The sequence below is a fragment of the Canis aureus genome, chromosome 38 (genome assembly GCF_053574225.1).
Source record: "Canis aureus isolate CA01 chromosome 38, VMU_Caureus_v.1.0, whole genome shotgun sequence".
Lineage (NCBI taxonomy): Eukaryota > Metazoa > Chordata > Mammalia > Carnivora > Canidae > Canis > Canis aureus.
Genome location: NC_135648.1, coordinates 17,879,210 through 17,896,712, shown reverse-complemented (window position 1 = coordinate 17,896,712; position 17,503 = coordinate 17,879,210). Strand labels below are relative to the sequence as shown.

The 17,503-nt window shown below is 43.5% G+C and overlaps 1 pseudogene; it reads left to right on the top strand.

The window, feature by feature from the left end:
- The first annotated feature begins 944 nt into the window (after positions 1-944).
- LOC144307040 (TOX high mobility group box family member 4 pseudogene) lies at positions 945-2,803 on the top strand (annotated as a pseudogene).
- Positions 2,804-17,503: the final 14,700 nt, after the last annotated feature.

The following is a 17,503-nucleotide window of genomic DNA, read 5'->3' as shown; positions in this document are numbered from 1 at the left end:
CTCACACACAAAACTCCCAGAGACTCTATGTTTTGTTTTAGCTTAACGATGGATCAGATCTCTGCTTGTTTTTCCACCACTACTTCATTTAATTTTATTGGCTCACATGAGAGGTGGCAGCTAGGTACACATTAGCCACTTGCAAGGTCCCACTGAAGAGAAGAGATGGAGGTGGGATGTGGAGGACATCCTAGCCAGCAGAAAATGAAAGCTGTTGCAGGAGAGTAAAAACAGCAGGAGTGGGGGCTTAATCTCTTCCTAGACCGGACATAGGATGTAGAGCCCTCACCCAGCTGCCGAGGCAGACATCCTGCTGTGTGCTTGTCTAGAAATGGGCACAGCCTGGGGAGTTTGGCAGAGCCGTCTGCAGCTAAGTCCCGACAAGTGCACGCTGTAGAAGTGGAAGGCATCCATAAATACTTGCTGTGTTACCCTGAGTTACGTTTCTGACTGATGGCCCTTGTTTCACAATGAAAGGTAGCCACTAATCCAACCTTTTGTTTTTAGTTTCTAGAAAACACAATGGTTCAATATTGCTGCATCTTTGCTCATGTTATTCCTTCTAACCAGCAACATCCTATTCCCCGACATGAATCCTAACTTTTCCTCTAAATTTAGGAGCACCTAAGCAGTCTTTAAAAACTTCCTTTGTCTGGGGCACCTGGGGGCTCAGTAAGTTAAGCATCCAACTCTTGATTTTGGCTCAGGTCATGATCTCAGGGTGGTGAGATGGAGCCCCTGCCAGGCTGTGCTGCTTAAGATTCTCTCTCTCCCTCTGCCCCTGCCCCACTACTTGCCTGTTCTACTCTCTCTAACCTCCCTAAAACAACAACAACAACAACAACAACAACAACAACAACAACAACAAACCCAACTGAATTTGAGTCCAGTGGGGGCAGTGGGAGCGATGAGGGAACTGAGATGGTGGTAGCCGTTGTGTGAAGATGGAGTTTCCCGGAGGAAATAACAATCACAGGGCCCTCGCACCCCTTCCTGTCAGGGGCTGAGACATTCCATACACCAAGCTTGGGAGGTGAGGAATTTGAAATCCCACTCATCTTGGATTCTGATCCCTCACTGGCTGTCTCAGGTGGGTTGGTCACTGTGATGACCTAGTAGACCCCTCCCCCTCTTGGGATGGCAGCTTTTCAGCCCCATGTGGGGTCCAGACATTGGACATGCCTGTGGGCATGACCCATGGCTTATGGAGCAGGACGGGGGGCTCCTGAGTGGGGGCTTGACCATGGACTTGGACCATTGTATAGGAACTCAAAATAGCGCCAACAGTTGATGTACCAATGACAGACATGACATCTGTCTCGATGGGGCATAGCCAGTTGACCACCATTGATCAGTCAGAACTAAGTTCTCAGCTTGGTTTGAGCTTAGGGGGTGGCACCATCCTGCCACCTGTCCAGTCACCCGAGGATCGTCTTTCAACCACCCCTTCACCTACTAGTTCACTTCCTGAGGATGGTGTTGAGGATTTCCGGAGGGAAGTTCCCAGCCAGAAGACAGTTGTGGTGGAAGCAGGAAAAAAGCAGAAGGCCCCAAAGAAGAGAAAAAAGAAAAATCCTAATGAACCTCAGAAGCCAGTTTCAGCATATGCTTTATTTTTCGTGATACACAGGCTGCCATCAAGGGACAGAATCCCAATGCCACTTTTGGGGATGTTTCAAAAATTGTGGCCTCCGTGTGGGATAGTCTTGGAGAGGAGCAAAAACAGGTGTGTAAGAGGAAAACTGAAGCTGCTAAGAAAGAGTATCTGAAGGCTCTGGCTGCATATAAAAACAATCAAGAGTGTCTTGATTCCACAGTGCTACTGTGGAACCAGTAGATATTTGGACCCAGTGCCACCTCCGCAGACGCCTTCTCCACCTCCTATGGCTACTGTTGACCCAGCATCTCCAGCACCAGCCACAACAGAGCCCCTGCCCTGTCCCCTTCCATTATTGTTAACTCCACTCTTTCCTCCTATGTGGCAAACCAGGCATCTTCTGGGGCCGGAGATCAACCCAACATCCCCAAGTTGATTATTACCAAACAGATGTTACCCTCTTCTATTACTATATCTCAAGGAGGGATAGTTACTGTTATCCCAGCCATAGTGGTGACCTCCCAGGGAATCCAACCAGGCCAAACCAGTACAGCCACTATCCAGCCCAGTCAACAAGCCTAAATTGTCACTCGCTCAGTGTTGCAGGCAGCGGGAGAGGCCCTGCTTCTATGCAACTGCCTCCACCCCGACTACAACCCCCTCCACTGAAACAGATGCTTCAGCCCCCCACTCAGCAGCAAGTGAACATTCTACAGCAGCCTCCCCGACTTCAGGCCTTGCAACAGCCAAGTTACAGCAACAGCCACCTCCTCTGCAGATCAAGATTGTAGCTCCACCCATTCTGATAATGGAGACAACCTTAGTCCCACCAGCTGTGGAAAGTAGTCCTGAGCGGCCTGTGAACCACAGCCCTGAGGCCCAGACAGTAGAGGAAACCTCTCCTGAGACGATCTGTGAGATGATCACAGATGTAGTTCCTGAGGTTGAATCTCCTTCTCAAATGGATTGGAATTGGTGAGTGGGTCCCCTGTGATGCTCTCACCCCAGCCTCGATGTGTGAGGTCCGGCTGTGAGAACTCTCCCATTGTGAGTAAGGACTGGGCCAATGAGTACTGCAGCAACGAATGTGTGGTGAAAGCACTGCAGGGATGTCTTCTTGGCCTGGGTGGCTTCTAGAAATTCAAACACAGTGGTGTTTGTGAGGTAGTCCTTCCTGTTCTCCAAGCCAGTGAAGACTTATCTGCTGGGAATATGTCTAACAGCCTCTTTTTAAAACACAAGCTGGACTTCTGGGAGTGCCTGATCTCAACCCATGATGGTCTTTGTGCTTCTCCCCTTTTCTGTCTCTTTAGCAGGGGCCATAGTTTGGAGCAAGGCTGTTGAGTTTGCTGTAACCTGGAACTGCTTTTTTACTTTCAAATACAAGCAGAGAAACCAGTGATGATAGCAGAGGAAAGGTGACGGGAATATGGACAAGCAGAAAATAGGGGTGGTACTGGTGGGGGGCTGTCTGAGGAAATTCGATAGAATTGTCATAGGACATGCCTAAACAATTATTAAAATGATGGGAAAATACTCAGCTTTGAGCCTAGGATAAGAAAAAAACCAAAAACCAAACCAAACCAAACCAAACAAACAAAAAACCCCAACAACTCCCTTTGTTTGATGGATTTCCTGATCCCACATCTACCTCTCACTAGAAAGAATTTATCAATCTGCTTTTTGAGTTTCTCACTATATGTGGTTAATGTGTTGAGCTTCTGTAATACTTTAGTGAACTTATTTTATATCTGTCTCCTATTACTGTTTTTACCCTCTTTAGATCAGGGACTGATTCCTAATCATCTTTCTATCCCTATAATTATCACAGAGGCTATGTCATTGTAGGGATTCAATATATGCTAGCTCAGTGTGTAAATAAATGAAGAAAGAGGGGTGGGGGAGAGGTTCAGAGAATAAGTTGGTAAGAATGAAAGGATTTCAAAGCTTTACCTGGGAGATACGTGCATTGGTGGTTACCACCCTACAACTCATTCTTTGAAAACCGTCATTCCCATCAGGGCGTGGAGTACTGCAATGATGAGCACCCCTTCCCTGTTCTGCTTAGGAATCCTGCTATTAGTATACTACCTGGGGTTATCTTCTTTTCTCCCAACTAAATTCCATGTGACCTCATAGAAGAAATGAGCAACAGCTCATCCTCTGAAAAAAAAAAAGGTTGCAAATTTGCATATAACTTTATTCAGTAACCTACACCAGTGTTTATTAGATATTTATAATGTTCTGGGCACTATGCTAACCCACACAAGGGGTAAAGGATTCTGTACCTTGCCAAATCCTCACATCTTGCCTTTGAAAGTTCCCAAGAAAAAATTCCAGAAAGAAATCTACTCGTGCGTTGCATTTCAATTTCCCCCTCTGTTTATTGATAGCTCAGCAGGAAATCCCTCCTTCAGTCTGGAAGGTATTTGGGTTTTTGGAAGAGTATGAACTTTGGAGGCAAGCAGATCAGTCTTTGAATCCTTCTTGACACTCGGAGCTGTATGGTAATTCACTCCATACCTATAAACATCAATTTATTTATCAACAAAAATGATAATACCTATTATTAGTGGTTGTAGTAAGAATTAAATGAGATAATGAACATGCGAAGGTATCTAGGAAATAACAGTCCTCAGAAAGTGGTAGGTCTGATCAGTATTATTATTCTTTTGTATAGTTCAGAATCGTACAAGTAATTCTCTTTAGCAAACCTTGTGACACACGTGTTTATCGGTGTGTATCACTTGTACATTTAGAGCAGACTCGTTACATTCAACTCTTCTGGAGTGATAGGAATGGCTTGTCACATACTGTGAAGATACCCTGACGGAAAAGAGAACCTGAGAGAAACATTGCTAAAATACTGGGATTTTTCTCCTTGGTGTCTTGGAATCACTCCAGGCTGAGTCCTCTTACTGGGTTTTGCTGGCATTGAATGGACGGTGATATGCCTTTGCTTCAAAGACAGCACAGACTATAGAAGTCAAAAAAGCTCAAGTTAAAAACTCATTTTTGCCACTTGCTAGCTAATCGACCTTGGGAAAGTTACTTGAACATCATGTGGTAGACAGCAAAATTCCCACCTCTTCCCCAGTGCTGTCGACGTTCTAATCCCTGGAATGTGTGAATATGTTACCTAACACAGCCAAAGGGATTTTTCAATACAGGTATAATTAAATGAAAAACTTGGAGACGAAGAGAAGATTCTGGATCACCCAGGAGGGCTCACAAGTATCTTTATAAGAGGATACACACGAAGAATTGGGGTCAGAAAAAGGACATATGTCAATAGAATTGGGCTTTGGAATGATGAGCTTTGGAGATGGAGAAATGGGCCACAAGCCAAGGAATACAAGCAGCTCTCGAGGCTGGAAAGGCGAGGCAATGGATTTTCCCTTGAAGCCTCCCTGCAGAAGGAACACAACCCTGCCAACAAACATCGTTGTTTGAAGCCACTAAGTTTGTGATAATTAGTTACAGCAGTAGTAGAAAACCAATACACACTGCAAGCTTTCGTTTCTTATCTCTAAAATAAGAATGCTATATAACAAGTACTTATGATGTCCGGTGCTATTTTAGGCCTGGAAGTCGTAGCACTGAATAATACAAAGTCTGTGCCACCAGGGAGCTTGCATTATGCCGGGTAGACAGACAACAAGTAAAAAAAAATACTTTGAAGTAGTACAAGTTCTGTGGAGAAATAAAATAGATCAAGGGACTAGAGAGTGTGGGTGGTGTAAGCAGGAGGATCTATTCTAGGTGGGGTGTTCAGGGACCCTTTGCAGAAGGAAGCTTGAGCAGAGACCTGGGATAAGGCGCCAGCCAGGGCAAGATCAACAGGAAGCTACTTCCTAGGGTGAGGAAATGCCACAGGCCCTGGGCTTCCTCAGGCTGGGACAGGAACTGTGCAGAAAGGGCAGTGCAGCTGGGGGGACCAGGCAGGAGAGCCAGCGTGGGGAGACACTGGAGGCCACTCGAGATGTTTGCATTTCCTTTTATTATTTTTTTTTAAGATTGCATTTATTTAGTTGAGAGAGCAAGAGAGCATGAGGAGGGAGGGCAGACTCCTCATTGAGGAGGGAGCCCCATGCAGGGCTCCATCCCAGGGCCCTGAGATCATGACCGGAGCCAAAGGCAGACACTTAACTGACTGAGCCACCCAGGCACCCCTGCATTTCCTTCCAAATGCAAGAGGAAGTCTTGGAAAGATGTCAACAGAGGCATAACTTACATTTGATTTAAATTAAAAAAAAAATCATTCTGGCAGTTTGGTTTGGAGCTCAGAGGAGAGGGGAGAGCTTGAGGCATTTGTGAGGATAAAGCGAGTGCTGTGTGGCTGCAGGACCTGACAAGCTCATGGGCAAGGCAGGTGGGCAGAAAGTCTGGGCCTTTGGATCTGGGAGGGAAAGAGAAGCTGGCAGAGGAGACAGAGAAGTGGGAGAAAGCTTCAGAAGGAGGGCGTCTTGGAAGCCAAGAGAAGAACGTGCCTGGAGAGCGAGGCTGGGCTTGCCCTTTCCAGGAAGCCTCCCTCTAAGTCTCGTGTCAATGTTTAGAGACAACATGAGACACAGAGGTTGGGTCTCACAGAGAGGCCTCCAAAAGGTCAGTATCGATAAGTACTCAAGTTCTCTTGATGGCTTGGAAGCAATACCTTAGAGCAGACCCATCCTGCAGCCACCCAATTACTATTTTTTCTGAGTCTGATTGTCATTCCTGTTTTGTTCTCGCTGGTCCCTTTGTAATCATGGGTTCTGTAGACAGTGACTACCAGTCAACGGAAGAAAACAAGCACTAAATGGACTCCTTTTTACACTTGTGCAAGGGATGGCTCTTGAGAGACAACAGCAAGAGTTTAACAAAAGATGATAGTTTGGTAAAACTACAGGAAATACTGTGTACTAAAGTACCCTGCCTTCTCTGCATCATTTCCATTATAAAATGACATTATGAAAGGACAATAGAATCCCACATTAGAGGACACAAACAATGGCCGTGGTAAGATCGGAAACTTCATTATGCATTTATTAACTAAAGGTTTGAGCAAACGATTTCTAACCTTTTGGGGTCGGGCCAGCCTCTGATTTTTTTTTTTTTTCATCTGTCACTCTCTACTCTTTTCTCATACGAGCTGTAATGGGATAGTTTTACAGTTTGAATTAAATATAATTTTGTTTTGAACATTCTGACGCCACTTAAGATTATTGAAGATAGTTGCAGTGGGAATAGCTAGGCTCAGAGGAAAAACAAGTGCACAATGGAGCCAGTGATTCATTTCAACTTGAGAGCACTTCTTAGGATTTGGTGTCATTTAAATCACTTTGAAGCCTCATCTCTTAATTAAGGGTTTCAGAGCACTGTTCTTGCCTTGTCCTAGCGTATAATGTAGGGAAGTCAGCTCTGCCCCAAATATATAGATTCTCTTTCCAGCTCTGACACCTCTTTTTCCCTGGGTCTCTGCATTTCAGCAGTCTTTTCCAAGTGTCCTCCAGTCTTCTCCCTCAGGACCTTTGCAAAGGATGCTTCCTCCCTGGGAGCTGATACAGATTGTTCTCAAGGGTAAGAGCATCAAGTCAAATAGTTAGGCTTTTCTGTGGCTCCAGGATCTGAGTTGAGGGCCTTTCAGGGAGGCCCAGGACACCTGTTAACATTTGGGCTAGAGTGATGGCATGGGAACTGTGTCCCTGGGGAAACCACCTCCCCACCCCCATCTTTTGTGGCTCCCGACCACATTGGGTTGTAGGACATCTTCGCAGCCACATGGAGCCTGCTGTTCAGGCCAGTTAAGAGTGGCCACAATATCAGGTTCAGCAGGCTTTCTCTTAACATGACACATAAGCACATTTTAGACACTCAACTAATATCCAAACAGTGAATGTAACGATGCTTACGCTCCTTCACTGTCATGTTCCCACTTCCCTCCTCACTCAGCTGAGTTCTGTAATCCTTCACCGTAATCAGTCTCCATTGATACCTTTCACTTCCTTGCCTCTTGCGCCCTCTGTTTCAGACTTGTATGCTGCAGTAACAAATAATCACAGACCTAGTGACTCAAAACAACACCTTTTGGTATCACACCATCTCTGAGGGGCAGGAGTCACATGGTAGGCAAATCCTTTCTTCGGGTCTTAAGATGTTGGCAGGACTGCGTCCTCATCTGAGACATGGAGTCCTCTTCCAAAGTCATACAGAATTCATTTCTTGTACCTGTAGCTGTGCATCATGGTTTACTTCTTAAAATAGTTTGCCTCTTAAAAACCTCAGGAGAACATCTCTGTGCTTGAGGAAGAGCTAACCTTTTTCTGAAGGCTTGATTAGACACCCAGGTTAATCCCTTTTGAAGAACTCTAAGTCAACTGGTACGGGACCTGCAAAATCTTCCCTCTGCATATAATGTCTGTAATCATGGGAGTGATAGCCCATCATATCCACAAGCCCTGCCACACTCCAGGGAAAGGGTATACCACAGGAGGGAGGGACTCTTGGGGGCCATCTTATTCTGTCTGCCATACCATTGTATGCATCCACCAAACACCAACCCATAGTTAGATTTACCATTTCACCTGAATGTATATATTCACATGGCTAAGAAAAACACACAAACATACTGACTGATCTCACCTTAATTTTTAATCAAAACTTAACCACTAACTTCAGTCTGGCTTTCCGGGCCTCCAGTTATCCAGTCTAGTTGTTCTCTTCCTCCTCTAGAAGAACACTCTCCCCTAACATTCTACTACCCCCTCTCTCTGCTTTTTTATAGTGAGACCTTAGAAGTAAGTGCCGGACGACCTTCCCCTGCTCCAATGGCCACACCTGCCATCTTCCCCGCATCTGTGCCCACACACTCTGCTTGCCCTCCTGTCCCACTGGATGAGCAGTCTACATGCCCACCACAGGCCAGCCCTCCCATAGGTTGCCCTGAATTACTCCCCCTCACCCCTCACCCACTTCAGGGCAGTGCTCCTATAACTGTCTATTTTTAAGCCTCCAGTATTTAATTTTCCTTCCCTAAAGGATCATTCCTCATTTCATATAACAAGCTATGACTTCTCTTACCTTAAAAGCATCCCTCTCGTGATCCCAGCTACAGCTCCACCATTTTCTATTCCCCGTTAGCAAAATTGCTTGGGAACTGTCAGTAATAAATCTGTCTCACAGAGCTGTTTACACTTTCCTCCATTCTCTCTTGAATCCACTTCATTAGGTACTGTCCCCACCATCCCCTAATAACACTTTTTGCCAAAGTCATAAATGGCCTCCTCTTTTGCCAAACTCAGTGGTCAATTCTCATCTTACCTAAGCATTTCACACAGCTGAGCATACCCTCTTCCTTCAAATACTGTCTTTAAGTGGTTTTCACCACCCTCTACTGCTTTCCTATTTCATGATATAGGTATCCAACAGTGAAATGCATTAAAAGAAGGTACAAGAAACTATGTAAACAATTCTACTGTTTATGTAAAAAATATGTATTCCCTTGTATATGCATAAAATGTATCTATCTGTGAGGAAGAACAGAGCATTGGTCACTTCTAAGACAGGGAATGTGGGTCCTTTTGTATCTTTTGAATTTTTTGCATGTGACTATATTCAAAATAAATTAAAAGCATAAACATATCATATGAATTGGTTGTCAGAACGGGTGGCAAACTTGCAGCTGCTGCATAATGTCTGGTGCCACCAACCTCTTTGTTAGAGTCACTATATGGCTACAGCCACAGGGCACCATGACATCCTTAGTGCTCTCTTATCCCTGAACACTGACACTGAGATTTCTGGTGTGGAATATATTTTTGGGAACAGGGCCAACTAAACAATTTAATTTATTAATAAAACAACGTCAAAGGGAAACAATGCTCACAAATCCATTTTTGCTTGTGGGGAAAAACACACAGCACGGAATTACATGGAACAAGGAGAGGTCATGAACTTGACATATTCCTCAAATTGTTGGAATACCAGAGAAATGGAAGGAAGCGGGGATGGTGGGTGGAATCCACCTAAGAAGGAAAAAGAAGGGGATCCCTGGGTGGCTCAGCGGTTTGGCACATGCCTTTGACCCAGGGCGCGATCCTGGAGTTCTGGGATCGAGTCCCACATCAGGCTTCTGGCATGGAGCCTGCTTCTCCCTCCTCCTGTGTCTCTGCCTCTCTCTCTCTCTCTCTCTCTCTATGTCTATCATAAATAAATAAATAAATCTTTAAAAAAAAAAAGAAGGAAAAAGAAGATAGAACAGTTTGATTAAAATGCATGATTAAATGATTAAAAAGAAGCCTTGGGGCTATACTAATTTTTAATTAAAATTTTTTTCTAGGGGACAGTGTTATTATTGCCAAAAGTTTTATTTAAGAGTTTTATAAAAGCACGATATTTTTATTGCTTTTTGTCCATAAAATGTGTCAATTTTTTCTTCTTTATTTGTTAGCTAAAACATTCGATTTTCACTCTCAAAAATAGATACATTTAAATTCTTCAGTATTGTTTTCTATTGTGGAAATGGTGGTGGTGGTGGTGTTAAGGTGACTGTGTATGTGTGGAGTATGTGCGTGGCAGGGTACAGGTGGAAAATCCTTTTAAATATTAGTAAATGTCTAAATGAGTCATGGGAATTTTTTTTCTTATTTGATTTCTTTTTTAAAAAAATATTTTATTGATTTATTCGTGAGAGACACAGAGAGAGAGGCACAAACATAGGCAGAGGGAGAAGTAGGCTCCCTGTGGGGATCCTGATGTGGGACTTGATCCCAGGACCCTGGGATCCCGACCTGAGCCAAAGGCAGACCCTCAGCCACTGAGCCACCCAGGTGCCTCTCTTAATTTGGTTACTATACAAATATTCACTTCTCCTCTTTCAGCCCTCCAAGCTATCCTTCTATCCATTCCCTTTCTTGACTTAGGGGATGTGAGAATAAAATGGACATTTCCTTATTTATCTAGAGCCTTCTTTGCTGACCTTAAATCCTAAAACTCTTTAATTTTCGTTCATTCTTTTATTTATTTATTTATTTATTTATTTATTTATTTATTTATTTATTTACTATCTAGGTAGTGAGGAGTTTAGAGAATTGTCCTGTTTTAATACCCAGAATGCTAGAATGCCAGGCTCATATTCATAGAGTTGTTAAAGCAAATTAAATTTGAGGTTGTATTAGTACATACTTGGGGCCAATGGGGAGGACTGTAATAGTCCCCTCCATGTTGACTTGGTAATACCAGAGTATGCTGTACTCCTATGAGAACTCTCTTGTGAGAAAGTTAGAGGCATTAGGAAGAGGAAAGAACATGATACCTGCCTTCAAATATTTTAAGGGTGAGGACGAGGATGAGAGTTTGGCTTTGTGGTAAATGCCAAGTGGTAAAATTTGGGCCGAGCGCTGTTACAGGAAGGTGTAGGAATTTAGATCCAAGGTTGTATGAAGTTGAAGGAAAATTATTTTTTTCCAAATGTCCAAATCCTCCAGGGATAGAATTGGGGGTCTGGGGAAAGCACACACACTATTTCTGAAGGTGTTCTAGCATTTTCAGTTGGATGATCGGAGAAGATGACATTTCACATCTCTTACATTTCTCTTTATGTTCCAAGACCTTTTACAAGTGTTGAATTCTTTTGACCTTTTATGAATCTTGAATTCTTTTGATACTCTGATAAAAGCTATCAGCTCTCTCCCCAGAAACAGGTACACATGTGATACAATTTCCTCTTGCAATCGATATACAATATGGATAGAAAGAGAACAGCTCCAGGGGAAGAACTCCTAGGTCTCCAAAGATGAAATTTTAGAAACTATTATTCTGAGTTATTTATTGCTTACAGTGGGTTTGGATAATTAAAGGCTTCATCAAAAACCAAAGATGCTTTTTTGCCATGCTTCAAGAAATAGCATTTTCCTCCAAATTCATTTAAACATAGCACAAGATCTTTGAAATTAAGTTTTATAGGCTTTGTAAGAAATAGGTCAGAAATAATAATAGACTACGTTATTTATTAAGTTGAAGTCTTTTTGACAAGTATGATTGCAAATTTGGTTAAATTTAAGTGCTAACTATAGATTAGTTTATAATGCATAATTTTGCCTATTTTCTTCTTTGGTCCTTATGAGAATCCCATGATGCAAGCAGGTTATTTATAATCACTTTACAAATGACCAAACTGAGCTTCAGTGAACTTAATTGGGTAGCCTGAGATCAAAATTAGAGGACGTATGTATATGATGAAGGGTTAGATATAACTGGATTCAATTCCTGGTCTGATGTGTGACTTTAGAGAGCTCACTGTTTCTAAAGCTGTGTCCTCATTTCCATTAACCTTCTAGAGCTGTTATCAATATTTTTTTGGAATTGTTATCAATATTTAAAAGAGATTTATGGTCTTACATACTGGTAAGGCATGGGTCTTGAGAGTGAGAGCCAGACAGAAGCCATATCCCCTTTCCCAACCCATCCTCAGAAGGCACATACCGACATTTTTGCTGCATTATTATGTTCATTAGAACCTTAGAATTGAGTCCCATGGCTGCCTGTATTCAAGGAGAGAATTAGCCTTCGTATTTTTATGGAAGTTTCTAAAACCACCAATGCTCTCCAAGCCTCCTACTCTCTTTATTTATTAATAACATAGGCAAATTATTGTAATGTGTTGGTGGGGGAAGCAGGTGTACAAAAGAAGAAAAAACTTTATCTCTGCTCTTAAGGAGATTAGAATCTAGTTGGGAAAGATAATGCTTTCATGAGAAAAGATAACCACAGCCTCGGTGTCCATCAAAAGATGAAATGGATAAAGAAGCTGTGGTCTATGTATACAATGGAATATTACTCAGCCATTAGAAATGACAAATACCCACCATTTGCTTCAACGTGGATGGAACTGGAGGGTATTATGCTGAGTGAAGTAAGTCAAATGGGGAAGAACAAACATTATATGGTCTATTCATTTGGGGAATATAAAAATAGTGTAAGGGAATAAAGGGGAAAGGAGAGAAAATGAGTGGGAAAAATCAGAGAGGCTTACAGAACATGAGACACACCTAACTCTGGGAAATGAACAGGGGTGGTGGAAAGGGAGGTGGGTGGGGGGTTGGGGTGACCGGGTGATGGGCACTGAGGGGGGCGCTTGAGGGGATGAGCACTGGGTGTTATGCTATATGTTGGCAAATTGAACTCCAATTTAAAAAAAAAGAAAAGATAATCAAGAATATCTTTGGAGTAAAAAGTTCCAAATGGTAAATTGTGCTTGAAGTGAGGAAACCTGTAGCTCTAGCTCTAGTCCTACCACTAACCTGCTGTGTGACAGTGGCTGTGCCACTCAGGGTCCTGGATTTCCATTTTTTTTATCAGGCGTATGGAGGTGAGGTGGGGCCCATGTGGAGACTTGAGTGACCTCTGCTACTTCTTTGGTGTTCCCCTAAGCAGTAAATCTGCGAAAGAGGGTTAACTTTAATTTACTAACCTCTTAGATTTATCAAGTATGTCTGTCATATGTTCAAGGTGCCCTACTAAGTACTATAAGTAAATTAAGTCACATGCATTTTATTAACAGGTACACCTATATTAGTCCCTATATTGCATCTGGAGTGTATATATTCTTATAATATAGAGATAGAATTTTTTTTTAGATTTAAAAAAGATTTATTAGAGAGAGAGAGCACAAGCAGGAGGGGCAGAAGTAGAGAGATTCTCAGGCAGACTCTTCACCGAGCGTGGAATTCGGTCTCATGACCCTGAGATCACAACCTGAGCCGAAATCAAGAGTCAGTCACTTAACCAACTGCGCCACCCAGGTGTCCCAGAGATAGAAAATTTTTATTTCTTTGCAATTGATAATATATGATGTAAAACAAATATAGAAGGACACATGTAGAGACTATATATATAAAATATATATAAACCCTCCACATCTTTAAGAGATCTGCAGTTAATCTTAGAACGACAAGGGTTTGAACTGCCTGGGTCCATTTATATGCAAATAAATACCATACAGTGCTATAAATATATTTTTGTTCCTTATAATTTTCTTAATAACATTTTCTTCTCTCGGGATCCCTGGGTGGCACAGCGGTTTGGTGCCTGCCTTTGGCCCAGGGCGCGATCCTGGAGACCCGGGATCGAATCCCACGTCGGGCTCCCGGTGCATGGAGCCTGCTTCTCCCTCTGCCTCTCTCTCTCTCTCTGTGACTATCATAAATAAATAAAAATAAAAAAAAATTTTTCTTCTCTCTAGCTTTTTATTATAAGAAGACAGCATATAATATATAGAACATACAAAATATGTATTAATTGTTTATGTTATCAATAAGGCTGTGGTCACTAGTAGGCTATTAGTAAAGTTTTTGGGGGAGTCAAAAGTTATATGTGGATTTTAGGCTGTACCTGGGGTCGGTACCCCTAACCTATGTGTTAAGAATCAACTATATATAAAATGAATGTATAAGTTCAATAGTCGTGTCAGTGTCTGCATCTCTGCATCAACTGCCACACTTTGGAGGTAATGAAATGTACTGTGTCCAGAGGCAGCAGACTCGGTTATAGTTGCTTCTATCATTACCTAGTTCCGGCAGGTTACGTATCCTCACTAACCCTTAATAACCACTTCCACAGAATGACAGGCTTGAACTACTTTACAAGTTTCCTTAAAACTCTTAAAAAAAACCCACCAACTTAATGACTTCTGGGTTTTGTTGTTGTTGTTGTTGTTGATAACTATTTGTGTCTCCAAATACATGTGTTAAAATATTCTGCATCTAACATTTATTGAGTGTCCGTGGGATAAATGCTTGAATGTGTTAAGAATGTCCTTTAAATAAAATTTTCTATTGGACACTTTAGGAAGCTAAAAGAGGAAACCCATCTCATAAGAGCAGCTCTGTACTGTTCTTATGTTAATTAATAAATCTTTTTTAAATCTAAAAAAAAAACCAGGTGTTTTATTTATTTATTTATATATATATATTGCAAAGTACATCATATACATCTACAAACTAATCGTGCCTTGCCTTATGTGTCCTTGGCCATCATGGAAGTCTTTCATTGGGTACAATTCTGATTTTATCTATCTCCTGGGCTTCTCCATTCTTGTCCTTTTAAGGTCCTTCTCTGGCCCATTACAGCACTTCTGGGCCCCAGCCCAAAGCCTTCTTGATGGGTAAACATTATATTCCCATATAAGAGGGATGAGACTGAACCTTAGCAGGCAGCACTGCTGGGGGAAACTATCAGGTCTGGGCAATCTGCAATTTATAATTGCTGAATTATACTGAATTATAGAATGACCCATTCCTTATATCCTGGCAGAGAGAAGCCTGGTCTGCCTCCAGGTGCAAAGAGGAGGATAAAGTCCTGACCATGCAGATTGCCTTATCTAATCCTCAAAGAAGCTTATAGATGAGTAGCATAAGGCCCCAAAGGGCTAAGTCACTTCACCGAAGTGAAAAATCTAGTAAGGGGCAAAGGCAGGAGCTGACGTTCCCTGCCCAAGCAGGGGTCTGTGGGGCGGTGGGCCGTAGGCAGCTGGGGAAGGCTCTGGTGTCGGTATCGGGTGGCCTGTTCCAGGGCTAGTCTAATCTAGCATGCCACATGCAGTGGGGCGCTGTGGTGGTGGAGGACGGATAGAACCACAGAGCCAGTTCAGAAGAGAAAATATCAGAGCTGGGAGATGAGGTGGGAAAGGGGATGAAGGGAGGGGAAGCATCGGATGACTGCACGTGCAACTCTGCTGTGCGGAAACGGAGTGTTACTGACGTGCCTGAGATGTCTTAGCTCCTTGACATACAAACAGGAATTTCTTTCTTTGCCCCAAACCCACTAACTTTAAACCAGCATTTCCAGCTTGCTAAGAGGTTCCTTTAACATTTCAGGCCCAGCCAGTAAGTTTTCTGTCAGTTTTAGAATGAACAGAATCTTATTTCCACTGTTGTCCAGGGCTAAGCTGCACAGGCTGTGTGCAGGGCTCAGGGCAGCCCCCCAGAGCCTGGTTCTCACAAGGGCCTGGGGCCTGGAGCTTAATACTCTCCAGCTGCCATCTCGAAATTCTTTACAATGTTGCCTTTGGATTCATGCTCTGTAAGTGAAGTCTGATGAGGCAGGGGTGCAGGCACCAGGGGTTTGGGGTCTCAGGCCCACGTGGACTGCTGCTGCTTCCCTGCGGCAGGTTCATAGCTGCCCATTTCCCCACCCCTTAGAGTCCCAGACGCCACACATATACTCCCCTCTTTATCTCCTCCCTGTGACTGCTGCTGCCTCCACACCCCCGGTGGGGGGCCTTCTGGAGTCTGCACAACCGCAGTCTCTGCGTGGGCACAGCTGGGGCGGTCCCTGCCTGGGTTAGCAGCACCGCCGTGTTGGGTGGGCAACACAGCCAGGGTGAGCCTCTCACCACCCCTAAATCAGGGGCCCAGTGCATCCCAGCGCTGAGGTTGCAATATCTTTGGGGATCTAGCTGCTCCTGGGAAGGGGAATCTGGGAGCTGTCCAGTTCAAGGGGCCCCTGAAGCCTGCAAGGGTCGACACTCGGCCTGTGAGCATCCCTGTGTCTGAGGGCGAGTGACACTGGACAAGGATAAAAAACCTTGCTGACAGGTTGAGACACCATGAATGAAAAGAAAAAGCTTTACGTGTGAATATCTTCAAGGGTGAATTTTCCTATTTCTAGAGTGAGGAGCCTCACATTTTCATTTTGCACTGGGCCCTGAAAATTTTATGTAACCAGTGTTGATTATTATGTCTTAATCATCTTAACCTCAAACTTCAGTCTCATGTTCAACTCTGCCCCCTCTCCCCACCCCCTCCCAAGGGCAAGGTGCACCTGGTGGCCATGGTGGGCAGCTCCATGTTGGTGATGGTGAGGTTCTGGTCGGCTCCCTGTTTCAGGCAGCAGTCCCCCCGAATCCACTGTTTTGCTTATCTGTGGTTTCCATTGCTCAGGGTCAACTGTGGTCCAAGAACAGGTGATCCGCCTTCTGCCATATGGTCAGAAGGTCAATAGCAGCCTAGGGCTATGTCACAGTGCCTGTGTCATTCACCTCACTTCATCACATAGGTGTTTTATCATCTTACATCATCACAAGAAGAAGGATGAGTAGAGTACAAAAGACATTTTGAGAGAGAGAGAGAGAGAGACCACATACACTTCACTTTATTACAGCATATTGTCGTAATTGTTGTAGCTTGTTATTAGTTGCTGTTGTTAATCTCTTCCTGTGCCTAATCTATAGTGGGTTTGGTACTATCTGCAGTTTTAGGCATCCACTAGGGGGTCTTGGGACATATGTCCCATGGGTAAGGGGAAACTACTTGTAATTGCTTTAGCGACTTATCCACTTGGGGTGGGAAGGCAGAGGCCCCTTCCAATCCTGCTGATCAGGGACTCAATCTCAAGGAGCTTTTCTAGATAATAATAATCTCTTCCAGGACCTGGCTATCATATTTGTTGATTTCTAATTGGTAGTTACATGAAGATTCATCTGAAACAGGTAGCACTCTGTTGACCAACCAAGGCCCTAGTCTATCCTCTGCGTTCCTAACTCTGGATCCCAAAGGCAATAGTATCTTGTGTACCTCTAGGAGAGTGCTTAGCTCCTCTCTGCCATATTACTTCTCCCCTATACTCAAATAGCACTGGGGCAGACTGGCCATTCTGGTGGCTCAAAGGACATCCAACTGGAATGGGAACGAAGTACCATTGTCACCAACTCTTTGGTTACACAAAAACTTCAAAAACAAGTCTCTTAAGTTAGACCATAGTTTTTGATGTAAAAACCAGTCCAAAAAGGATGTTAAGGGAAGAGGATGACCTCACCTTACGAACACTACATTCCTGCCTCCCCTCCCCCAAACAGCCCTGTATTGGGGGCATAGAGTTCCCTCTTATATCTCTTGTGAGTAAAGGCTGTCTAACCACATCATCCTCTAC